This window comes from Tamandua tetradactyla, chromosome 10, assembly GCF_023851605.1.
Source record: "Tamandua tetradactyla isolate mTamTet1 chromosome 10, mTamTet1.pri, whole genome shotgun sequence".
Lineage (NCBI taxonomy): Eukaryota > Metazoa > Chordata > Mammalia > Pilosa > Myrmecophagidae > Tamandua > Tamandua tetradactyla.
The window spans coordinates 49,053,731-49,077,812 of record NC_135336.1 but is presented as its reverse complement, the minus strand read 5'-3'; the positions used below and the strand labels follow the sequence as shown (position 1 = coordinate 49,077,812).

Sequence of the window (24,082 nt, the reverse complement as noted above, 5' to 3'; positions counted from 1 at the left end):
TGGGCCTTCACTTAGCTCCTTCAGGACACAACACTGGGTTCTGGCTTGCTTAGCATCTCAGGGGAAGGCACATGGTGATGTCTGCTGGGCCCTGCATCTCCAAACATGTGAATCTTGTGTTAGCTCTGTCAGCTATGAAGCAACTCTTGCTCCAAGTGATTGCATCAGCTCTAAACTTTCTCCAAAATGTTTTCCCTTGTAAAGTATGCTACTAAACTAATCAAGACCCATGCTAAATGGATGGAGTCACATTTCTATCTAATCAAAAGGTCACACCCACAATTTGACATTTCACATCTCCATAGAGATAATCTAATAAAAATTTCCAGCCTACAATTTTTAATCAGGATTAAAAGAAACAGCTGACCCCACAAGATTGGATCAGGATTAAAACACGGCTTTTCTGGGGGTATACCATAGTTTCAAGCTGGCACACTACTTAAAATCTGACTACTAAGAGTTGGGGACAGTTAACATGCATTCCTTTCAGGGGTGTACGTGTGTGTGTGTGTGTGTTTGCATGTCTGCCACTAAAATTGAATCATAATTTACATCTTCTTTTATGTTTTTCCCTACAGATAGATTTATTATAAACACTTATCATGCCACAAAGCAGAAACTGATATCAAAATTGGCATGCTTTGGAGAACAATGATTATAGGAAGAATAATCTCATAGCAAGCCTGTTCAGGATTCAGAATAACCATGAATATTAAGGAGGCAGGAATCTGAAGTTCCAAGGAAGTTCCTTCAGCGTTTCCATAGAAATATGATTAATTAAATGACTTAGCTCAATGTTGGTGTGCTACTGGTAGGAGATTTAGATATACATAGGTTAAAGGCAGCTTGATATGATATAAATTGTACTAATCTGGGAATCAAAAGACCTGGGATCCAATTAGAGTTCTGATGTACTGACTCAGAGTGTAATACTGGACAAAGGAATTAGCCCATATATATGTCTATATATTTTTAGGAATTTCCCTGTATATTTTCATTTACAGTGTAAGCCCATCTACTTCTGCCATAATTTTGATACCATGAACAGAATTTAGTTAAGAAATCCATTCAGATTATTGTCATTGTTTTTTGTGAGAAGAGCTATGACAGATTAAGGATGTCTGGATTTTATGTTTCTTAAAAGCTATTCTACCAATCTATTCCTTAAATCTTAGAAAAAGATATTCAGAACATATCAGTCATGGAAACCATCTTTTTCCTTGAGTAATTCAAAATTTTACAGAATTGGACCAAATACCAAAGTTCAAAATTTAAACCTTTACAAACAATAATTGACAATAAAGTATTTTAAGAAAACAGATGGAAAATAGCAAATAGCATAAGTAATAAAATAATAATGATGGTTTATGCTTATTTCTGTATGTGCTGCAACATCTTTTTCACTCATGAGTTGCTCAGAAACCAGAATCTCATTGCCTCACCGAAAACCTGCTAATTCACAGTAAGCTTTCTTGTAAAAATAATCTTCTCACAGATTTAACATGTAAAGATGGCTTTATCAGATGGCGTAAATGAAAATTATAAAGGGAAGGAGAATTTTGCCTTAGAGGACCCCATCTATCAAGGTTTGATAATATAAAAATGTGAGAAGAACACTTGAGAGGACAATCAGCTTATCTTCTATTACAGCACTAGCAATAGAACCCATTAGAGATAGAGAAGAAACTCATTTATCTGTTTCAGAGAGGGATATTATTGAACAACTTACTTCATTGCTTATAAGAAATTATTCCAAATGAAGTTAAACCCCTCCTAATTTATTTTTAACCCACTTTATCTTGTTCTGTGCTTGTGAGTTTGAAAACACCTGGTCACCACTCACTGAATAATGTCCCTTTGTTTATTTGCAGATTGGCATGAAATGACTCAAATCTTTTCTTCATAAAATTGTGTATTCAAGCCTATTAACTTCTCAACATCTGTCTTAGTTTCCAGTCCTTTAATCATCTGCTGGATCATCTCTAAAGCTGTTCCACAGTCATTCATAAGTCAGTTTTACTTCAATAAGTCTTTCAACTTCTAAGAAACATGTCAGGATATGTTTAGTTGTGTTTAGTTGGCATAGCATTTTAAAGTTCCTTGATCTGTATTCTTTGTAAACTCTAAGTCCACGGACAAAACGAAGATGGAGCCTTCAGAGGTATGGCTTTGCTTTTTTCTGTTTCACTTTTTATTTTTATATTATAATATTACAATTGCTTTGCCAGTGAGCAAGAGATTCTATATCTGACCAGGGTTCGTTTCCTGGTGCCTGCTCATGTTAAAAAAAAAGATTTGATATATACCGCATGATGGTAGCACAGCATTGTAAGTATAATGAACAAAGCTGAGTGTGAATTTGGTTGAAAGGGGAAGGCTAGGGTCATGTATATTACCAGAAGGAAAGCTAGGGGATAAAATCTGGGACTGTATAGCAGCAAAACCTAGCGTGGATAATGATGGTGGTTAATTATACAAATGTAAGAAAGTTCTTACATGATCTAGAGCAAATATACCTTGCTATTCCAAGGTGTTAATACTAGGGTAGTATAATGGAAAAAATACAATTAAAGCAAACAGAGATCTATAGTTAGCAGTAACATTACAATATTCTTTCATTCATTGTAACAAAGGCACTATACCAAAGATAATTGTCAATAATAGGGGGATATAAGAGGTATGAAATTTTTTTTTGGAAGAAATGGGAATGTTCTCATGTTGACTATGGTGGTAAATGTATAACTATGGGATTATACCAAAAGTCATTGATTGTACACTTAGGATAGATTATATGGTGTGTGAATAAAAAAAAATTTTTTAAGTAACATTTCCCTGTCAGGCATTATGAATTTAGATTTTTAGAGAAAAATTAACATTTTTCAAAATCATATTTTAGAAAGTTTCCATTCATTTAAAACTCTATACTTATACAATGTAATTATAATATGCAAAAAATTTAAAAATATGTAGGAAACACTGAAAAAATAAGCCTTTTTTTCTTTTAGCAAAAGAAATTTCATATATATGAATGATGTATTCAAGGCCATAAAAAGAGAATTTTTGGTATTTTTCAAAAATAAAATGCAAAATAACCATGAGGAAAACTAGAAGCAAAGGTAAGTAAAACTATTATTCTAGATGTTTATCTATTGCTAGCAAGTACATAGAAAAAATAAATGTACCGGAGACCCAGGTTCATTTCCTGGTGACTGCCCATGCAAAAAATAATAAATAAATAAATAAATAAATAAATAAATAAATAAGTAAACCATTACCCCACTTCATGCCATATATGAAAATGAGTTGAGAGGATTTGCAGATCTAAATGTAAATGCTAAGTCTATGAAATTTCTAGAAGAAAAAAATAAACATATTTTTGAACTTAGGGTAGGTAGTGGCCTGAATGGAGGCCCCCAAAATATGATATGATACATGGGAATAAAAAGCAGAATAGTGGTTGCCTGATTTCAAGGAAGCGATAGGGATTAATTGGAAAATCACACCAGGGAATTTTCTAGGGTGGCATGGCTGTGTTCTATATCTTGATTGATTACACACTTATGTGCTAAAACTCATCTAGCTCTATGCTCAGACTATATGTATTTAATGTACAATAAACAGAAATTAATAAAAAATAAACGCACTAATTCATTAAAATGAGTTTTTTGTATGTACAATCTCTTGCTTAAAGAATTCCTTTAAAAATTCCTCAAGCAAGAAAAAAATGTTAACTCAGAAGAAAGAGTGAGTTTGCAAGAAGGAATGCAAGCAAAGATACTAAAAAATGCTATTAACTTAAAAATACTTTTGGAAAAATGGAATAAAAGTTCCAGATAAATACTAGTTCCAGATAAGTTTTTCAAGATATTTAAAGCAAATTATGGCCTTGTATTACATAGGCGGAGAAAAAAAAATGTTGAATAACTTTTGACCTTTTCAGAAAAATATCAAGTTAATTATGCTTTAAAACATTTAAGGGAAACCACTAAAAGCATAGAAATAATAGCTATAACGTCTAACTTAGCAAAAGAAAAATAAAACAAATCTTTTTAATACAGTAAAAGAAATAAAATAAAACAGGATCCAATAAAAAAACAAAATGAAATGGCTGAGATGAATTCAGACATAAAAGAAATCACAATTTTCATTGATTAAGTTCACTTAATAAAATACAGAAATGTAAGACTGGGTGAAAATACCAAGCAAGATCAACTACTGTATTACAAGAAACACATGTAAAACAAAAAGAAACATGAAAATATAAAATTAGAGAATTTTAAATAATAAGCTAAGAAAACACCAGAGAAAACTGGTATCAAAAATAATATATCCAGGTGGAAAATTTTTTTCATGGTGTTTAAAAAATATATTTTGACTAATTTAGGTTCATGCTAAAAATTCCAGGACAGGATAACATAAAAAATATCTACACGATTCATCACATTAGTAGGTTGAAGAAAAGTTATATGATAATTTCAGTAATGGAATAAAATGGAAAAATTCAATACTAATTCATAATTTTAAAAATATTTTAGTAAACTAGGAATTAATAGGAATTTCCTTAAGTTGATAAGGATATACACTAAAGACCTATATCAAATGTCATATTTAATAATCAAAATCTTTATGAGCATTATCTTCAAATAAGACAAAATAAATTTAATCCTGCTACTATTTATTACAGTACTAGATGTCATAGCCAATGAAATAAGGCAAAAAAAGTAAGAAATTTAATATCTGTAAAGTATGAGGTAAATTTTTCATTATTTTCAGGAATAAACTTAAGAATCTGAAAACTAGGAACAGATTTTAGCAAGACTAACAATACATGATCAACATACAAAAATTGCTCTTGTTCCTATGTATTAGTTTTAAAATATCCAGAAATATAATAATAAAATAATCCTATTCTTAATAACAATAAAGTATAAGGATAAATCTAGCAAAAGATTTACAAAATTTTATGGAGAAAATTATAAAATATTTATTGAAGGACATAAGTGGAAATCAGAATAAATGGGGGAAAACACTGTTAATGGATTAGAAGATTTTATATTATAATGATGTCATTTTATCCAAATAAAAATGTGTAAATTAAAAATTGTTTTTCAATTTCAATAGAAACAAAAATACAAAACAGTACTGGAAAGATATCTGTCAAATTGGCGATAGTAGTTTTCATCTTAACAAGGAAAAGAAAGAATGGGGCTGGTCAGGAGAGCAAAAGTAATTTAAATCCCATCAGTCAAGTGTCAGTTTTCACAATAACAATATCTAAAATACAAATTCTGAACAGTTCAAAAATTCTGGCTTGAGAATTCATGAATGCATGTTTTAATGAAATTTTTACTTTTCTCTGTCTTTTAAACTTTTCAAATAAAAAGAAATTATTATTGGCCTTTTACTTGACAGGCTAGATTGGTGGACAATAGCAAGATGAATTTTCATTTTAATTGATTTCATTTAAAGTACCTAAGGTTTCCACATAGCTGAGTAACAAATAGTTGAAATTCTATTCTATTATAAAAATAGGAAGGAAAAGTCTATAAAAACAAGTTTATGGTAATTGATCATTAATACTATATTTTTACTATTAAGACTGGTACCATTGATGTTTCCATAAAACAACTAATGGGCTCCATTTATTTTGCTGTATAATCTGCCTTCACAATGCCAAGGATGTCTAAAATCCTAGAGATTATTTTAGTGATTTAGACAACAATTTAGTAAAAGCACTTCTTTTATCTAAAGTAATTATGAAAAATTATCAAGCATATTCCACTTATAAAGCATTCATTTATTTATTGGTCTCATGTTAGTCAAAAAGTTAGTATTAGCAGGATCTTTATCAGCTGAACTTTTTTTGGATGTTGTTTTATAGACAAACAGCTGGTAAAATATGTGCTTGTGTTTGTTCAACACCACATTGTCTAGACAAAACGATTTATAGAGTCACTGATTATAGTTACATTCCAATTATTTACTATATATTTGCATTACTAAGAATAATTTTGTTCCAAGTGTTATCAAAATATCAGCCCATATTTCTATTAGAAACTGATCTCTTAACAAGTGAGTAAATTTCATGAGACTAGTAAAATGAATTTTTAATTCAAATGAATGCTCATGTATTCAGTTTCTATTGAGAAAATTAAGAAAAAAAATCAAAGACTTTTCATAAAGGAGAATCTCTTTGTAGAGGGAGAAAGGAGGAGTTCTGAAGAACCCATAGCCCAACCTTGGGTTTGAGCTTTTACAAAGACTTGAAAGAGTCAGTCTCTGTCTCAGGATCCTTGATTTCCAGCCCAGTATTATCTCTTTGATTCAAAAGAACCTGGAGAATTTTCTTTTAGAAGATTACAGATTACATAGAACATGTATCATCTTTGCAAATTAGTACTTCCCTCTTTCATTTTTGTGGCACAGTGATTGATTCTTGGTAAGGAGTCAATATCATCTTGGAAGATGTACACCTTCCTTAAGAGAACAAAGGACATTCAACAGAAATTAAATTATATTCCTAAAACAATGCTCCACCTGGTTCATTCAGTATAAGGAATGCTATGCAGGGGAAGTGTTGAATTTGGGTTAGTTAATCCATCCTCAATAAAGAATGTTTGCACAGATAGCACGTAATAGGCAGTGTTTTCTTTACTTCATGAAATGGATTAGAATCTACATAATAGGAGGAATAGCTGAGTGTGTACCAGAGCATCTCTTTGAACACAGAGGAGTTTATTTTGTGTCACAACACATTGGAAATGTACTAGTATTCCTGGAAAAACTGATTCTAATAAACGTTAAAAGGGAAGTGATGTCAATGATTTAAACACATGCTTTAGAACTATCTAATTAGAATTATCTAATGTCTAGTTTTGGGGCTTAAGAAAAGGTCTAGGCAACTGGATGCATGATTAAAGAAGAAAAGAATTAGGATTATTTGGTTTAGAGAAAGCATAATTGTGAAGTTACTGACCTTGAGTTTTTAAACATGACACTATTATTTGGAGGATGTTGTCCAGCTGTTCTCCAGTCCTAATAGGTTATTTGCATGAAAGAAAATTGTTTAAATTGCAAGGAGAAATATGAATTAGCTCCAATGAGGCATTTACTCCAGAATAAAGACATTATGGCCTACAAGAAATGACTATAAATATGATAAATATTTGATAGCTGAGGGAGCTCACATCCAGCTATATGAGCTTCAGAGCCTACAGATTGTACAAATATTCTTGATAATGTATTCATGGTATTCATAAATTTTTACATCCCCATAAAAAAGCAAAAAATGGCTGCCAGAATGCCTAGAGTTCTTTTGAAGCATTGAGTTATTCCTCAAGATATGATAAAGATGGAATCTTTGCTTGGTCTAAATTTCATTACAACACTTGCTGTGATTCTTTGATCTCACGGTCATAATGGCACTCAACAGAGTAAATTGTTGTTTCTAATGTTCCCACAGTTTTCATTTTTCTTAGTGACAGTTACAAGCTGAAATAGCCATGAATTGATAAATTCCGTGTGGTGGGACTGTGCATTCCTTCATTGCCTTGAAGAGACTTGTCTAGCTTGAGACATAAACAAGGCAAAGCAAAAGATAGTACTAGTCCATCTGTAAAACTCCAACATAATGACAGAAAAAGAAGATTCAGACCAGGATAAGAATAGAGATTCTTATTTAGCTGTATTTGCATGTAAATTTTTATGGGGTTATTATAGTTAATAGCAGAAATACTCTGTCCTTATGTCTGTGGCTTTATTATTTTATAAATGTGATACAACTGTTTTAATCAACTTTACTGAATTTTTACAGGCAATAAAATATACTCATTTGAATGTGTATTTCAATGAACTTTGACAAGCATATATGCCTATGTAACTAAAATCAAGATACAGAATATTTCTGTCCCTTCCAAAAATTTTCTTATGCCCTTTCCCAGAAATTCTCCCTACTCTCCAGCCTGAGACAGTAAATAATTTGCTTTCTGGAACCATCGATTACATTTTCCTTTTCTGGAATTACAAACACATGAAACTATACAGTATGAGCTCTTTTATGTCTGGCTTCCTTTGCTTAGGCTAATATTGAGATTAATCCATGCTTTTGCATGTGTGCAGTTCATTCCTTTGTTTGTCATTACTTCTGTTGATGGATATTTAGGCATGTTCATTTGGGCTGTACTGAATAAAACTGCTGCAATTTTTTAATACAAGTCTTCGTGTGAACATGTATATTCAATTTGGGAGTCAGTTCCTAATAGTGGAAATCTTGAGTTGTGTGGTAAGTGTATATTTACCTATTTATGAAACTGAAAAACTGTTTTACAATGTGTTTGTTTCATTTCACATTCCCATCAACAATGAAGAAAAGTTATATTTGCTCCACATCTTTGACAACATTTGATACTGTCAGTCTGTTATTTTAATGATGATAATGAGTATACTGTGGAATGTCATTGTGCTTTTAATATGTATTTTCCTATCAAATAATGATATTAAGCATTCTTTTTATGTGCTTATTTCCCATTTAAATATTTTCTACACAAATGTGTCTACGTAAAATTTTTGCCTGTTCTTTGTGAGATGATTGATGTGTATATGCACCCAAATTTAGGGGGAAAGCATTTAGTTTTTCTCCGTAAGTATGTAAGTATGATGCTATCTGTGTGTTTTTTATAAATCTTTTTTATCAGGGTGTAAGAATCCCTTTTATTCCTCATTTACTGAGAAATTTTATCATGAATGAGTGCTGATGTTTCAAATTCTTTATTTGGGGCAACTAAAATAATCATATGATTTTTTCCTCCTTTATTCTATTAATGTGGTGATTACATTTATTATTTTTCAAATAATAAACCAACCTTGCATTACTGAGATAAACCTCAGTTAAAATCCTGGTATGTTATCTTTGTTATAAGTTGATGATATAATTTATTGTTATTTGGAAATAACTTTTGCTTCTATGTTTATAGCATATTGATATATAGTTTTTGACATCTTTGCATGTTTTGGTATCAAAGAAATAATACATAAGCTAGGAAACATTTCCTCTTACTCTGGTTCAAAAAAGGGTTGTATAGGATTGATATTCCTTAATGTTTGAAAGAGTGTACCTATGAGAATATACCAATACAGGCCTGGACTTTTTTGGGGGGGTGGGACTTAATTATTCAATATCTTTAATACATAACTCTATCATTTTCTATTTAATACTGAGTTACTTCTGGTAATTCATAACTTTCAAGGAATTTGTCTATTTATCTAAGTTGTCTGTTGGTTCTGTAGGATGTGTGATGATGATTATCAACTTTTTCACTCCTGAGTCTTCTTCATGTTTTTGTTGACCAATCTTAAAGTTAACGAATTTTATTTATGCTTTCAAAGAATCAGATTTTGGTTTCATTAATTTTATCTAATGTTTTTCTGTTTTTCATCTCATTTATTTCTGCTCTTAACTTTATTATTTCCTCTCTTCTTACTTTGGCTGAAGTTTGCATTGTTTTTTCTAGTTTGTTAATGTTGAAGCTTGGGCAAATTTGATTTCAGATCTTTCTTCTTCCATAAGATTTTAAGCTGTGAATTTCTGTCTAAGCACTATTTTAGTTGCATTCCACACGTATTGCTATGTTGTGTTTTTTTATTCTGCTAGAAATATTTTCTAATTTCTCTTGTGAATTCTTTTTATTCATTAGTTCTTTAGCAGTGTGTTAAATATTTGTCTTCAGGTTTGTTTCTTTTTTTAGTTATCTGCCTCTATTTAATTTCTCATTTCATTTTGTTGTGCACAGAGAGCTTGTTTTATTGCCCAGATTAAGGCTTATCTTTGTAAATGTTCCATGTGTACTTGAAAATAATGTGGATTCACAGGAGGGAGGTTTTCTAATATCAGTGATGTTCTCTAATATCAATTAGTCTCAGTTGCGTGACAATATTGCCCAAATCCTATTTATCACTACTGATTTTTTATCTACTTTTTACTGAAAGGATTGTACAAATTTCCAATTACAATTGTGAATTTGTCTGTTTCTCTATTTAATTCTATCAGCTCTTGTTTCATATATATTCAGACACATTTAATATCTTCTAGATGAATCTACCCCTTTATCATTATTATTAATGTTTATGTTTTCCCATCTGATTACATTTAACCTCTCTGTATTTGTTTGTTATATTTAAAGTTTTCTTGTAGATAGCTTATAGTTGATTCTGTTTTTTTAACCACTCTCAGAAGCCATAAGTTTAAGTCAGCTTGATTTTTCTTCTGCCTTATGTATTCTTTGTTCCCTTTTTTCCTCTTTTTCTTCCTACTTTTGGGTTAAACTCTTTCTTAGTATTCCACTTTATCTTTTATCTTATTAGCTATGCCTATTTCTTTTATTGCCTAGTGGTTGCTCTATGGTTTACAATAAAAGACTTTCATGGTCTACCTTGAAATAATTACTCCTCCACTATTTCACTAATAATGCAAAAACCATATAATACCTTACTTCCCTTTCTCTCCTCCTGTTCTCTGTGCTACTGTTGTCATATAATTTACTTGCCTAAATATTATAAAGCCCATCATAATAGTTACTTCCCTAATTTAAACATTTCTATTTTTAAATAAATTTAAAAGTGGAAAATATATTTAATATTTACTCATGTATTTATAATTTCTGATATCTTTCATTTTTTAAATGTATTCTAATTTTCACCTAACATCATTTTACTTCTACCTAAGTTAGTTCAGATCTGTTGGAAACACAACTTCTTTCAGCTTTTCTTTGTCTAAGAAAGTTTTATTTCACTTTCATCTTGGAAGTATTAATTAATTAAATAAAGAATTTTAGGTTGACATACTTTCTTTTCTCCAACAATTCACTTTATATACGTAAGTCTATTATATTATGCCTTGCATAATTTCTGACAAGAAGTCTGCAATAATTTTAATCTGTTCCTCCAGATAAAATATGTTCTTTTTTTCTTCTGGCAGTTTTTAAAATTTCTGCTTTATCATTGGTTTTCAGCAATTTATTATTTGCATTGGTGCAATTTTGTGGTGTGTGTGTGTCTGTTTGTCCTGCTTGGTGTTCATTCAGCTTCTTTAACTGTAGATTTAGTTTTGATCAAATTTGAAAAATATTTATCCATTTTGTCTTCACATATATTTTTATTCTCCCTCTCACTCTTCTCCTCCTGGTACTCTAATTGCATGTATATTATACTGATATTGTTCCACAAGTAAGTGAAGCTCTGTTTCCTTTTCTCAGCCTTATTTCTCATCTTGTTTCGTTTTAGAAAGACTGTATTTTCTTGCTTTCAAATTTACTGATCATTTTTACTTCAGTGCTGAACCTTCTGTTAATGCAATTTAGTGAAATATTCATTACTAATATTGTATTTTTAATCTCTATATTACATCTTTTTCTCTCCTCATTATGTTCATGTTTTCTTCTAAATAATTGAACAACACTATAGTGGCTTTTCTTAGCATTATTTTCTGTTCTTTCATCTCTGCTATATTTGTGTCTGTTTCTTTTAGATGATTTTTATCCCTCGTTATGGGTCACATTTACCTGTGTCTCAGTATGTCTAGCCATTTGTTTTGCATGAATACAATAAAATGAATACATGCAATGCAGTATGATTATTATGTTTCTGAGTATACATATTTTGTTGTTTTCCTTGAAGAGAGTTAAGTTTTGTTTTTAAAGACAGTTAAATCATTCATTGATCATTTGGACCATTTGAAGCCCTGTTATTAAGGTTTTCTAGGATAGATGTAAGTAGCCTTCATTCCAGAGTTAGTTCAGCTCTACTTTCAATGTTTAATACCTTTGAGGCCTTCACTGAAAGTCTCAGCTTATTTCCAAAGACTCTTCACTCTGGCTATCAGAGATCAAACTAACCTTGTAAAAGCTCTGGGAATTATTCAGTTTATAATTCCAGGGTTCTTTTTTTGCCTGGCTTTGTCAAACTTTCACTATGTTTATGTCCAGCCAAATACTAGAAAAAGATACAAGGGGACCACATGCATGTTTCTGGAATTTTCTTTATGAGTAACTCTCTCCTTCCTGTAGCTATTCCACAATTTCCAGCCATCTTAGTCAGTTTTCTTGAATGTGATCTTCATCTCCTCAGTTCAATGAGGCCACTATATTATGCTTGTGCTTCCTCTCCTGTCATGGTTAGGGACAGGTGTCAACTTGGCCAAGTTGTGGTACCTGTTCATCTGATTGGGCAAGCGCTGGCCTGTCTGTTGCAATGAGGACATTTCATAGGATTAGGTCATGATCACATCAGCTACATCCACAGCTGATTCCATTTGTAATCAGCCAAGGGGGAGTGTCTTCTGCAATTAGTGATGCTAAATGCAATCATGGGAAGCCTTTTAAGGAGGACTCAGAGGAGACAGGTTCGAGTCCTGCTTTGGCTGGTGAGCCTCTCCTGTGGAGTTCATCCAGGCCATCCATTGGAGTCATCGGCTTCGCAGCCTGCCCTGTGGATTTTGGACTCTGCGTTCCTACGGTCACGTGAGACACTTTCATAAATTTTATATTTGCAAGTGTTTCCTGTTGATTCTGTTTTTCTAGAGAACCCTAACTAATACACCTCCTTAAATCAGAAGCCTAGAAATTTCTTACAAGTAGAAAACTGGAGAAATAGCAGGATCACCTTGTTTGTGTTCCCTCACTTTGGTGTTTCATACATTTTGTCAGGTTCTAATTGTTTATACCATGAATTTAAGTCCTGTCTTTGTCATTCCATCATGATACAAAAGAGAAATCTGTAACAGATTTTTACATTTACATTAGGGGTTATTTCAGTCATGCAAAGAATTATTGGGAAACATACCCATTATAACCCAGGCTAAAATATTTACAATAATTTTCTTAAATAATTTATTTTGAGAGAAATGTAATGCTACAGATACAGACTATCATTTAACCTTAATCCATTTCCCTCCTCCTATATGAGAAGCAAATATTACTGTAATACTGGTGTATTTTTCCCAATCATGTTTTAATACTTTCATTGTTAGTATATGTGTCCATAAATCATATATAATACGATTTTGTTCAGCCCTCATCCCCACAGCAGCTGCTCCCTACTAAACCTCTAGGAATCCTTTCTGTAAATGCAGAGTCCATCCTTGACCCAAGACCTGAAGCAAACTCCATTACACTATCTCTGCCTGTACAACACTCACCTTTTTGGTACCCTAATCCCAGTCATATTTGTCACATTAGCAGAGCCAAAATCTTATGTCTGCCTCCATAACTCAATGAGTTTGTTTATGCTTAGGCTTCACCAACTTCTGTTGTAGTCATAACAGTTCCCTTAATAAGAAAATTAGGACAGATATAAAAGTCATATCTCATATTCCCTTTTTCTCAAGGATCACAGTCTTACACTACCTGCTATTAATAACAGAACTAATTTCAATGCTGTTTCATCTAGTTTTATAGTTATTTGGAGTAGGAGTGTGAATCTGAACCATAATTATGGTAGAAGTCTCTAAATATAATTCAAAATGTGCCCTAGCCAATTTTATTATGTAACAATTCTTATACCACATTCCTAGACCTTCTCTTCATCAAAAACTTCACTACTTATGAGAGTTCAGATATAGTACTCTCTCATCCCAAGTTTCCTTCCTCCTGGTTACTTACAGAACTCTTTTGGATTATTTACTACTATATTTTTTACTGTATCCATAAGTCAACTCTGTGTCATATTTCTTTTCCATCATGCTTATTTTCCATAACCTGTCATAATTACTGTAGTAATCATATATGGATCTGCCTTGCCACATCCCTTCTGTCACACCTACATAACCATCAGTAACTTTATTTTCAAATCCAGTGGAAGCTTTTCAGTTCTTATTTTACCTTACCAGGTACCCTTTGAAACTATTCCTTAGACTCACTCTTTCCCTAGATTTTTTTTTTTTTTTTACCATGGGCAGGCACCAGGAATCGAACCCAGGTCTCCGACATGGCAGGCAAGAAGTCTACCTGCTGAGCCACCATGACCTGCCCTTCCCCTAGCTTTTAATTTTCCTTCATCCTTTACTAACAGCTCAGTATTCTTTGGTGTTCCTTTTTCTCTACCCATTCCTTGACTTTTGATATTTCTAGGCTCTCTCCTGTTTTCATCCAACCAATTTTTTTTTTTTATTACAGCCACTCCAGTGTTTGTAAGCATGAAAGTTGGGCTAATGTAACAAAGAGAACCAGAGAATTCAATTGATTAAAGAACAGGAAAAGTTTTTATTGTCACATATAGTACTCTAGGCAGGTGAAATACTTTGCTCCAGGGATGTATTTTCCTTCCAAATCAATACCTTTCCATTCTGTAAGACATCTGTCAAAATGTGTTGCAGATTCAGACATCCAGCCATTAGAAAATAGGAAAAATATAGGGAAGGCATCACATCTGCCTTTATCCCAGGTCAGAAAACTACCATCTCTATTCTACCATTTCTCCATTCCATTCATTTTCTTCACAACATCCAGCACAATCTTTTTAAAGTGCAAGTCCGATCATGTCACTTGAGGAAAATCAGTTGTTAAAGAGGTATTGTGGAGTCAATCATGTACCACATAAAATATGTTTTTGAGTCTTAATTCACATTCTTGTGGGTTTGTGAACTTATTTGTAAATAAAATCTTTGAAGATGATATTATTAGTTAAAAATTGGACTCCTTTCTGACTATAATCCACAAAGATCTTATTTAGATGAGGCCAAATTAAATCAGGGTGGACATCAATCCATATGACTAGAATTCTTATAAGCAAAGAAAATATGGACAGAATTTTAGTAGAAGCTAAAATTCAGAGAATTAAGGAAATTGCCATGTGATGGAGGCAGAGATGCAAGCCAAGGAACCCCAAATATTGCAGCAAGCAAGCACCAGAATGCTACAGACTCTGGGAGAAAGCAAGGCCTGTCTAGACCTTCATTTTGTACTACTAGCTGCTAACACTATGAAATAATAAATTCCTGCTGCTTAAGCTGAGCAGTGTGTGGTGTTAATTTCTAAGCCTGCTATGACAAAAGGTAAAGCCCAAATTCCTTAACTTGGCTTAAAAATCTCTCTACATATTACCTAATACTCAACTGTATCCATTTCACATTTTTAAACTCTATAGTTAAGCAGTTATGAACTAATCTAAATTATTTTATATATGTTCCTTCTCATCTGGTTTTTGTATATGCCATTCCCTTTTGTGTAGATGTCACTTTCTACTGCTTCTCTGGACTATTTTCCACCTTTCACTCATTTTCTAGGTTTCAGGTTTACTTTCTCCAGTGAGTATACAAATGTGGATAATTAAGGAAAGAGTTGAAAGAGAATATATAAAATAGGAGAAGGGTTAATAAAATTCCTAACTTAGGAAGCTAGTATGTACACACTTATCATGGTTAGGTTTATGTGTCAACTTGGCCAGGTGATGGTGCCCAGTTGTCAAGCAAGCACTGGCCTAACACTACGGCAAGGACATTTTGTGGCTTGTTAATAAATCGAAAGACTGGTTTACTAAATCAACATGTTGATTGCATCCATGGCTGATTACAACTGGGTTGGCCAAGGGGAGTGTCTTCCACAATTAGCAATATTTACTCTAATCAATCGAAGAATTTAAAGGAGAAGTCAGAAGAGAAAATCACTTCTCCACTTCAGCCACCCTCCTCTCCTGAGGAATTCATTGAAGACCTTCATTGGAGCTGGCAGCTCACAGCCTGCCTTACAGAATTTATACTCGTGCATGCCCACATCTGCGTGAGACACTTATAAAATCTCATATTTACAGATATCTCCTCTTGGTTCTGTTTCTTTAGAAACCCTGACTAATATAACACTTCTTGGCTAGAATTTTAATACAAGTTCTGGAGCAGATAGCCAGCACATTTTACCACAAGCTCAGAAACTTTAACGAAGATTCATTGAAATTAGTATCTCCCATTTACAAAAGCATGATGATTATATTCCTGTACCTGAAAGTGGTACTGTGGAAGAAACATGTAGGCATTTATTTTTATGCATTTCCTCTTTTTCATTGCCATATTTTTGATGTCTTCAAATATATTTTTCATAACAGGACATAGCTAGTGAGGTCTTACTTTAATGTCAGTTCAATTAACATTTTAAAAAGTGAAATTTACTGTGTTTGCCCTATTGTTCCCACATGGAAGTGGGTAGTTTGGCCTGGGTATCTTGGCACAAATGCTATATTTATTTTTAACCTGACTCATCTCCAATTCAACTTGAAAAATTGCCTGTGTCATTGACATTGCCAAAGACATTTCATCAAAGCCTGTACTTCACTGATTTCCAAGAAAAGCAGGGGAGAACTTTGATTTTTGTTAGGTGGTCCCAGCAATTTTAGGCCTGGAAGAACTTCAGGAAATTGTTTTTCATTTAGACCAATACCCTTCTTAAAATGTCCTCAAATATAAAGAATTTGGACTAGTTAGTCCCATCAGTTTTTCTGGCATTCACCATACCATACATTTTTCCTAGAACTTATGCTATCTTTTTTATCGTGTTTAGGATTGATTCAAAAATTTAGTCAGGTGATTAGTTACTCCTTGAGATAGAGGTCAAATATTTGCTTTGCATTTAACATAGTATCTAAGTAGGTGCTCAGTAAATGTTTCCTCCATTGCTTGAGGAAGAGGTATAGAGATATAAAATATTCCCATCTTCTTTAAATTATATTTTATTACTCTTTCCCAGAGAAAGTCAATTCCTAAGTCAACTCTTACAGATTTTTGAGTTTAAATTTACACGAAGGTGGACAAAACAGTGGAAAAGTTAAACGGTGTTTGTGATTGTAGTGATAAAAGAAATTACTCATGAATTTTTATAATGGGATCTTAGCAGACTTTGTAATATTAGCTGCTGTTTACTGTCAAATATGTCTGCTGAATATGTGTATCATTTTTTTTTGCATGCAGATAAATGTTTCAAGTGTTTTACAAAAGAAGGAAAATGAAAAGGCAAACAAAAGCTAAAATTACATAAAATCCAGATGAAGATGATTGGATTTCTATGTCATTCCTGAATTCATCTACTCAGCTTTCTCAATATTGTGGGACTGTGCAAATGGAATGGTACAAAGTTCACAGGCATCTTTTAAACAAACTTGCATTAACATGAACATTATTAATTCTTGGCCTAAATATCAGAGAACAGTTTAAGAAGTGAACGACAGGGTACTGACAGTGAAGATCATGGATCAAAAATATGCTGACTTTTTCCAGGAATCTATTGTTCCAGAATCCTCGATTAATCACATAAACTATTTTAAACATGCCAAATTACAAACAGTAGGCATCTTTTATTTTTAAAAACCTTAATTCCAGTTAAATGGCTGGAACAGACACTTTGTATATCACCCATGCTCTTCACCTTCACTTCACAACCCCAGCAGTTCTAAGACTTCATTCATGCTATACCCACATTACTATGGAAAACGAAAGGACAAGTCTTGGAGAAACTGACTGTCTTTGCCAAAAATATCTGCTTCCAGTCCTTAAAATTCTATAAAGTGGTGGCCCAATGCATACTGACTTCAGATGTTCCCAGCATAATGGAATCTGACAGTGAGACATAGCTTCAGATGGTTCTGCTCATTTTTTTCCCTTTTAAGTCAAGAGATTAAGTGAAACTACTGTTAGATTATTGTGAGGTAGTGGAAATTTTGGTAGCAATTTTACATCTTTCCTAGGCCTGGTGATTTGGGGGGTATATTATAATTTCCCAGACTCAATGGTATTTTCCAGAAGCATCTACTGTGTAGCACCTTATATAACATTGCTTATAATTGTATTAAGCATACCAGGACAAACCTGTAAAACACCAATGATTATCCCAACAATAATAATAGAAAATTTACCACACATACAATTTGACACTAAAAGAAAGAAACCTTTAATAGAAGTCTTTGAAATATGCTCAACCAACTCTGGGAGCCATTAACATTGTCTTAATATATGCAATGATGTTTAAAAATGACTTTGTATCTGTCTTTGAGTGTCCTAATGGCCAGGGCAATCAGAAAAACACACTAAGAAGTTGTTTAAAGAATAACAATTCCTTAGAGGAGTTAATGCCTCCATTGCTTGGTTCCTTACAGCCTTGGCTCTCAGAATTTAGTTACAACCAACCACCTGTCTCTATAAGAAAGAATTGTCCTTGACATCATTCTTCAGAAGTCAGGTCTAGGGAACTTCACATCAGAGGAGCTTGGAAAAACTTGTGCTGGACATTTCAAGGTAGCTGAGTAATAAGCAGTCATCTAAATGCCCTACAATTTTTGCCTGGAAAATTCATTAGGAAAACAGAACAGGGAAATGTGTATTTTCCTTAATTGAAATAGTATATGGTCTATGTAGGTTGAAAATTTTGCAGTTACAGTTTTGCCACTGGATGATGCTCTTGCATTTTCAGTAAGGGAAATAAAGCTTGAATTACAATTTACTGTCTTCCCAACTCTTGTCAGAAAGTGACAAATGATAGTGTTACAAGGACAATTTTTGAAAAGAAGCATTGGAAAAACTAGGTGGCATACTGTGACGAAGGGAAGACTTGACTAATTCTAGTGAATAAGTGTTGTGTTGGAATAATATTTTGATCTAGTAACCATGTGGTTTTATTGTTCTTGTTAATGCTTTCTTTCTTTTTTTTTTTGGCTTTGTGACTCTTGGCATAATAGAACAGGAAGGCTCACTGCCTCAAAGAAATGTTACAATGAATTTGGAGAATTTAAAATTCATCTTCTCAGGCAGTGCGATGGTGGCTCAGTGGCAGAATTCTTGTCTGCCATGCCAGAGATTCGGGTTCAATACCCGGTGCATGCCCATGCCCGCCCCTACCCCCTCAAAAAATCATCTTCTGAATTTTTTAATTTCAAAAGTAAGGTCCTTAATGAGGGAGGAAAAAGACTTGGATGGATGTATGAACATGACCAGCCAGAGAGGCTCTTTTCCTTCTCACCCTGAGAGTGTAAACTGGCTTGCACAGTGGGAGAAGAAGAGAGACAGAAGGAAAATAGTGTGAAACAACTATCTGCCTCCGAGAAGGAGCCACATTCTTCCCCCTTGAACTAAGCCCCAATGGGGAATACAATGGACTTGGAAGGAACTGAGAACTGAGAGTATATGTTCCTTCCCTGCCAAGTAACATATTGAACCAGAAGTTGAGAAGCTGAGTACTATAGTATGTAGGTGAAGAGGATCTGAGATAATTTCATGGGGTTTCCAGGAGCTCAAAGTGGCATGGATAGAAATAGAAATCTTTTTTCCATATGTATAAGAGCAAAAAAGAAATAACTTGAATGGTGTCAGAGCTGAAGAGGTCCTCTAGTTGGGAGCAAAGTACTGCATAGCTCTGTCCTGTATAGATTCTGACTAGTACCTACTGTGGTCATGTACTTGTCAGTGGATTCTAACAAGAGCATAACAAATGCTTTAATACCTTTCCTTGAGCAGGGGGAGGTTGAAGGTGTGTCACAACCTAAGCAGACCTGAAAGCATTTACCTCCAAGAAGCACATCAGAGAGCTCTTAAGAAATTGAATGAAATAGTTTGGAAAACATAAGGCTAGTATCAATATCAGAGCCCCTGAGAATTAGAGACAATGAGCCAGCATATCACAGAGAAAGAAAGAGCCTTGCATCTGTGTCCCAATCCATGGTGTCACCTAATTAGAAAATAGATCTATATAGATGACAGAAATACTCATCAGTTTATCTAATCTTTCCTCCATAAATCCAAGTGGACACCTAAGTACCACAACTATATTAGATGAAGCATGAAACAGAAAGAAAAATAAGAGCAACAAAAAAAGTGGAGTGAAGGAAGGAAAGAGAGAAAGATGGGAAAAGAGGGTGGCGAGAGAGACAGAGAATGATAGCAAGAAAGGGAGAAAGAGGGAAGGGGGGTGGGAGACAGTGTCTCCAGAAGAAACAGATATAAATGAGAGAAAAAGAAAGAACATTTTAAAATTTCAACAGAATTGGAGAATAGTTTAGAAAAGCTCCTAGATTGTAAGTCTTAGAAGAAAATAAAGAAAAGAGATATGAAATAAATGAAGGATATAAGTCTTCAGATTGCAATAAATCTCAAAATAGTTAGCACTATTAATAAAAAAATAAAAATTGGTTTCTAAAAACATTTTTCTGAGTTTCAGAACAGCAAGATAGAAAGAAGATTCCGAAAACTTTCAGAGAGGAAAAAAATCACTTCCAAAAGAATATGAATCATATTGGCATCAGAATTGTCATCAGCAAAACTGGCTGTTAGAGGACAGTGATGCAATCTCTACTGAATTTGAGCGCAAATTTGAGGCAAATGCCTGGGTATGTAATTTTCCTCAAGTTTGAGGAGAAATTATATACCCAGGCAAACTATAAATCAAATAAAAAGTCAGAGTGAAGGAATTTGCAGACTCAGAAAATTTATCTTCCATATACCTTTGATCAGAAGGTAAATGAAAGATTTATTCTAGCAAGTCAAAGGAAAAGACAATTCTTTACATATATCGAATATATTCTGTATTCATATATAAACTGAATTTGTTACTTGCTAAGTAAGTGAAATTTAGTGGATGCAGAATGAAGTGTCTAAACAAATCAAAGAGCAGATTTTATATAGACTCTGAGAGAGGAGAGTTTAGGAACTGGAAAACTTTCAGAAGCCTACTGTAGGGAGTCGTCACTGATGAACTAACCATGAGAGAAGCCTGAATGCTGAAATGATACTACGACTGTTTGACTGGGACAATCTTATGACTTGGATTTGGGGTTAAATAATTGATAGCCTCTTTTCTTGATCTTGGAGAAGAGGCATTTTTACTCTCAAGGTGATGGTATAGGGCTCAGGAAAGGTGGATATAACCAACAAAGAGTAAAAAGAAGTTCTAGATGGCAATGACTCACTAAACTAGAGAACTATCTACCCATTACCTAACCCCTTAGGAGGTGAGAAGTCTCCATGAGAGAATTATTTATGGAAATAGGGGATTGAATTTAAAAAAAGCGTGTTTGAGTGTTTGGAAGGAAATATGATGCAGTGTTTTTAAAAGCACAAACTTTTGAAGCAGACTGCCTGTGCCTGAATGAATCTGATTTCTATTAAGTACTGGCCATGTGCATGCTACTTAGCCTCTCTTATCTCATCTGTAAAATAACCCTCATCATTGCATCTATCTCATAGAACTGTTGGGAGGATCACACCATGTTTTAGATATTTATTATTCTGTTACAAATTGCCCAAAACTTAGTGGCTTAAAACAGTGATAAGCATTTGTTATTTCCCAGTTTCTATGGATCAAGAACATGGGAGAGACTCAGCTGATTGTTCTGGCTCATGGTGTTGCCATCAAAATAGTGTTTGTTGCAATCAGGCACTAAACTGGTTGGTACTGGCTCTTGACAGGGGGTCTCAGTTCCTCTTTGGGTGGGACTCTCCCAGAGATACCTGAGCATCCTCCTTACATAGTGAATGACTTCTCCAGATCAAATGACCCAAGAAAAGGGGAGTCTGGCAGACACAATCCTTTGTATAACTTCTCAGAATCACATTGCATCACTTCAGCCTTATTGTACTCAGTAGAATGAATTATTATGTCTGATCCACGTTTGAGAGAAGGCAGATGTGATGGGAGGACTGTCAATGACTTTGCCATCATATTTTAAAGCCATTACAATATAAAGTGTATAGAACAATCCATGATACATAATGAGTAATATGTAAGTGTTTGATGTTGTCATTATCTTTTAAAATTACATTGTTCAACTTGTTGGTTGTTGGTTTATAGGAATGCACTTGACTTTTGTATAACTATATTGGATCCAGTATATTGAAAAAAACTCTTTTATTAATTCTGATGATGTATTTATGAATTCTTTGGGGATTTCTACAAATCCAGCCATAAAATCTGCAAATAAAGAACATTTTGTTTCCAACATTTACTTTTTTCCCACTTTATTACAGAAGTTGTGGGTTTATAAATAATTATGCATAAAATACAGGCTACCCATATACCAGCCTACCACTGACACCTGTATTGGTGTAGAACACTTGTTACAATTGATGATAGCACATTTTTATAATTGTACATTTACTTTTTTTACACAAAAATAATTTAATTACTATAAGCAAGACAAAGTAATAAAATTGTGCTTCTTTTGCAGAGTGGGGGCAATAAAATGTTTAGCTATAACTAACTAGCACAGTGTTATCTGATTCTTACAAAAGTGAATAATTTCAACAAGTAAAATAAATGGTAATACCTGCTTTTAGGCATACTGATTATAAAGCTAAAGTTTACTTTCCTTTGATCAGTTTTATGCAGCAACAGGGAAACTAGGAATCAAAATGGCTAAATATGCAAGAAATTGTTATTCACAGTGGGATGGCTACACAGAATGCATTATTCTATGCATATTCTTTCCATTTGTTGACATTTCAAGATAAAAAGCTCTGTGGCAGAATTCTCGCCTGCCATGTGGGAGACCCTGGTTCGATTCCTGGTGCCTGCCCATGCAAAAAAAAAAAAAAAATCAGACTGGCATATTTCTAAGCAATGACACTGTGTGGAAGAAGTTAACAAAGTAGTGTTTTTAAAGTATTGAAATTTAGAGAACCTGATAAAAATTGTTATGCAAATGTTAAAATGTTATTAAATGTGTTTAAAATAGATATTTTATGCATACAATTCCTCAAAAATTGGCTACATAATGACTCACATTGGAAATTCTTTTGAAGTTCTCAAATAGCAGGAAAAAAATATTATAAGAGATGGAATATAAGATGATCCTGTGTTTTGGAAAAACCTAGAGAGTTTAAAAATGGTTAAGGGCAAACAAAAGAAAATGAAGTATTTTTATAATAACTCACTTGTTAGTCTAGATATTATCAACAAGATGATGGATGAGTGGAGTGTGTAAGGGACATGAAAATATGAGCATGTTCCAATTAGAGGTTGTTATTGAAAAAGCAAAAAGAAAGATAAAGAAAAATGGAAAAGATGGAGCAAATTGAACTAAAAAATGCAGAGTAGAATTGTCTGAAAATAGCAATCACAGCAAATTTAAATGAATTAAACTCTACACTTAAAAGGCAAGAGATTGTTAGGTTAAACAAAATCCATCTACATGCTATTTACATAAGCATAAAAACACAAAAAGACTGAAAGTAAAGTTATAAAAGAAAGGTATATCAGACATACTGATTACAAGAAAGCTGGGATAAGTGCATTATTGTCAGATAGCATATATATTAAGGAAAAAGGCAGCCACAGTTAGGATAAACAATGTCAATTCATCAAGGAACTCTCATATGGTTATGAGGTGTATGTATTTGCTAGGGTAAATGTATGCTTATGTGGTAGTTTGGAGACTTTAGGTACCCCAGAAATGGCCCTGTTCTTTTAATCCATTCTTATGGGTGTACACCTACTGTGGATGGGGCCTTTTGATTAGGTTATTTCAATTGAAAAATATTCATTCTCAATTGAATTCACAAAGGTGGGTCTTAATTCCCTTACTGAAGTCCTTTATATGAAGATACAACAAGCACAGAAGCTAAGAGGTGAACTTGAGAGAAGCTCACAGAAAAAGCCCCAGGAGAGCTGAGAGAGGATGCCACTGAAGCCAGAAGCTGAAATTAATGAAATCAGCAAAGAAGGACCAGTAGATGCCTGCCATGTGCCTTCCTATTTGACAGAGATGTCCTGGATGCTGACAGTCTTTCTTCAGAGTCCAGCTTTTGTCTTGTTGATGCCTTAATTGGGACATTCTCACAGCCTAAAAGCTGTAAATTGTAAGTTAATAAATCCCCATTGTAAAAGCCAACCCATTTCTGGTACATATTGCATTTTGTCAATTTTAGTAAATCAAAATAACTTGTGAATAATTCATGCATCAAATGTTACACTTCTGACAGCAGTCCAATTAGAAACATTTGTGGCAGAAAATGGTTGGGCCAAATTCGTAATTGTACTTGCTGATCTGCATCTACTCGAAGACGGAGCCAGATGTCAAAATGGAGCTACTTTCTAAGCAGGTGACTTGAAATTCATGTGAAGCA

General features: G+C 33.4%; 1 long non-coding RNA gene across 1 annotated transcript; it reads left to right on the top strand.

Moving 5' to 3' along the window:
• Positions 1-1,881: 1,881 nt before the first annotated feature.
• On the top strand, positions 1,882-18,113 carry LOC143647895 (uncharacterized). Its single transcript, XR_013158257.1, has 3 exons — positions 1,882-2,161; positions 3,006-3,116; positions 16,946-18,113. It is a non-coding gene; the product is annotated as an uncharacterized LOC143647895 (long non-coding RNA).
• The last annotated feature ends 5,969 nt before the right edge of the window (positions 18,114-24,082 follow it).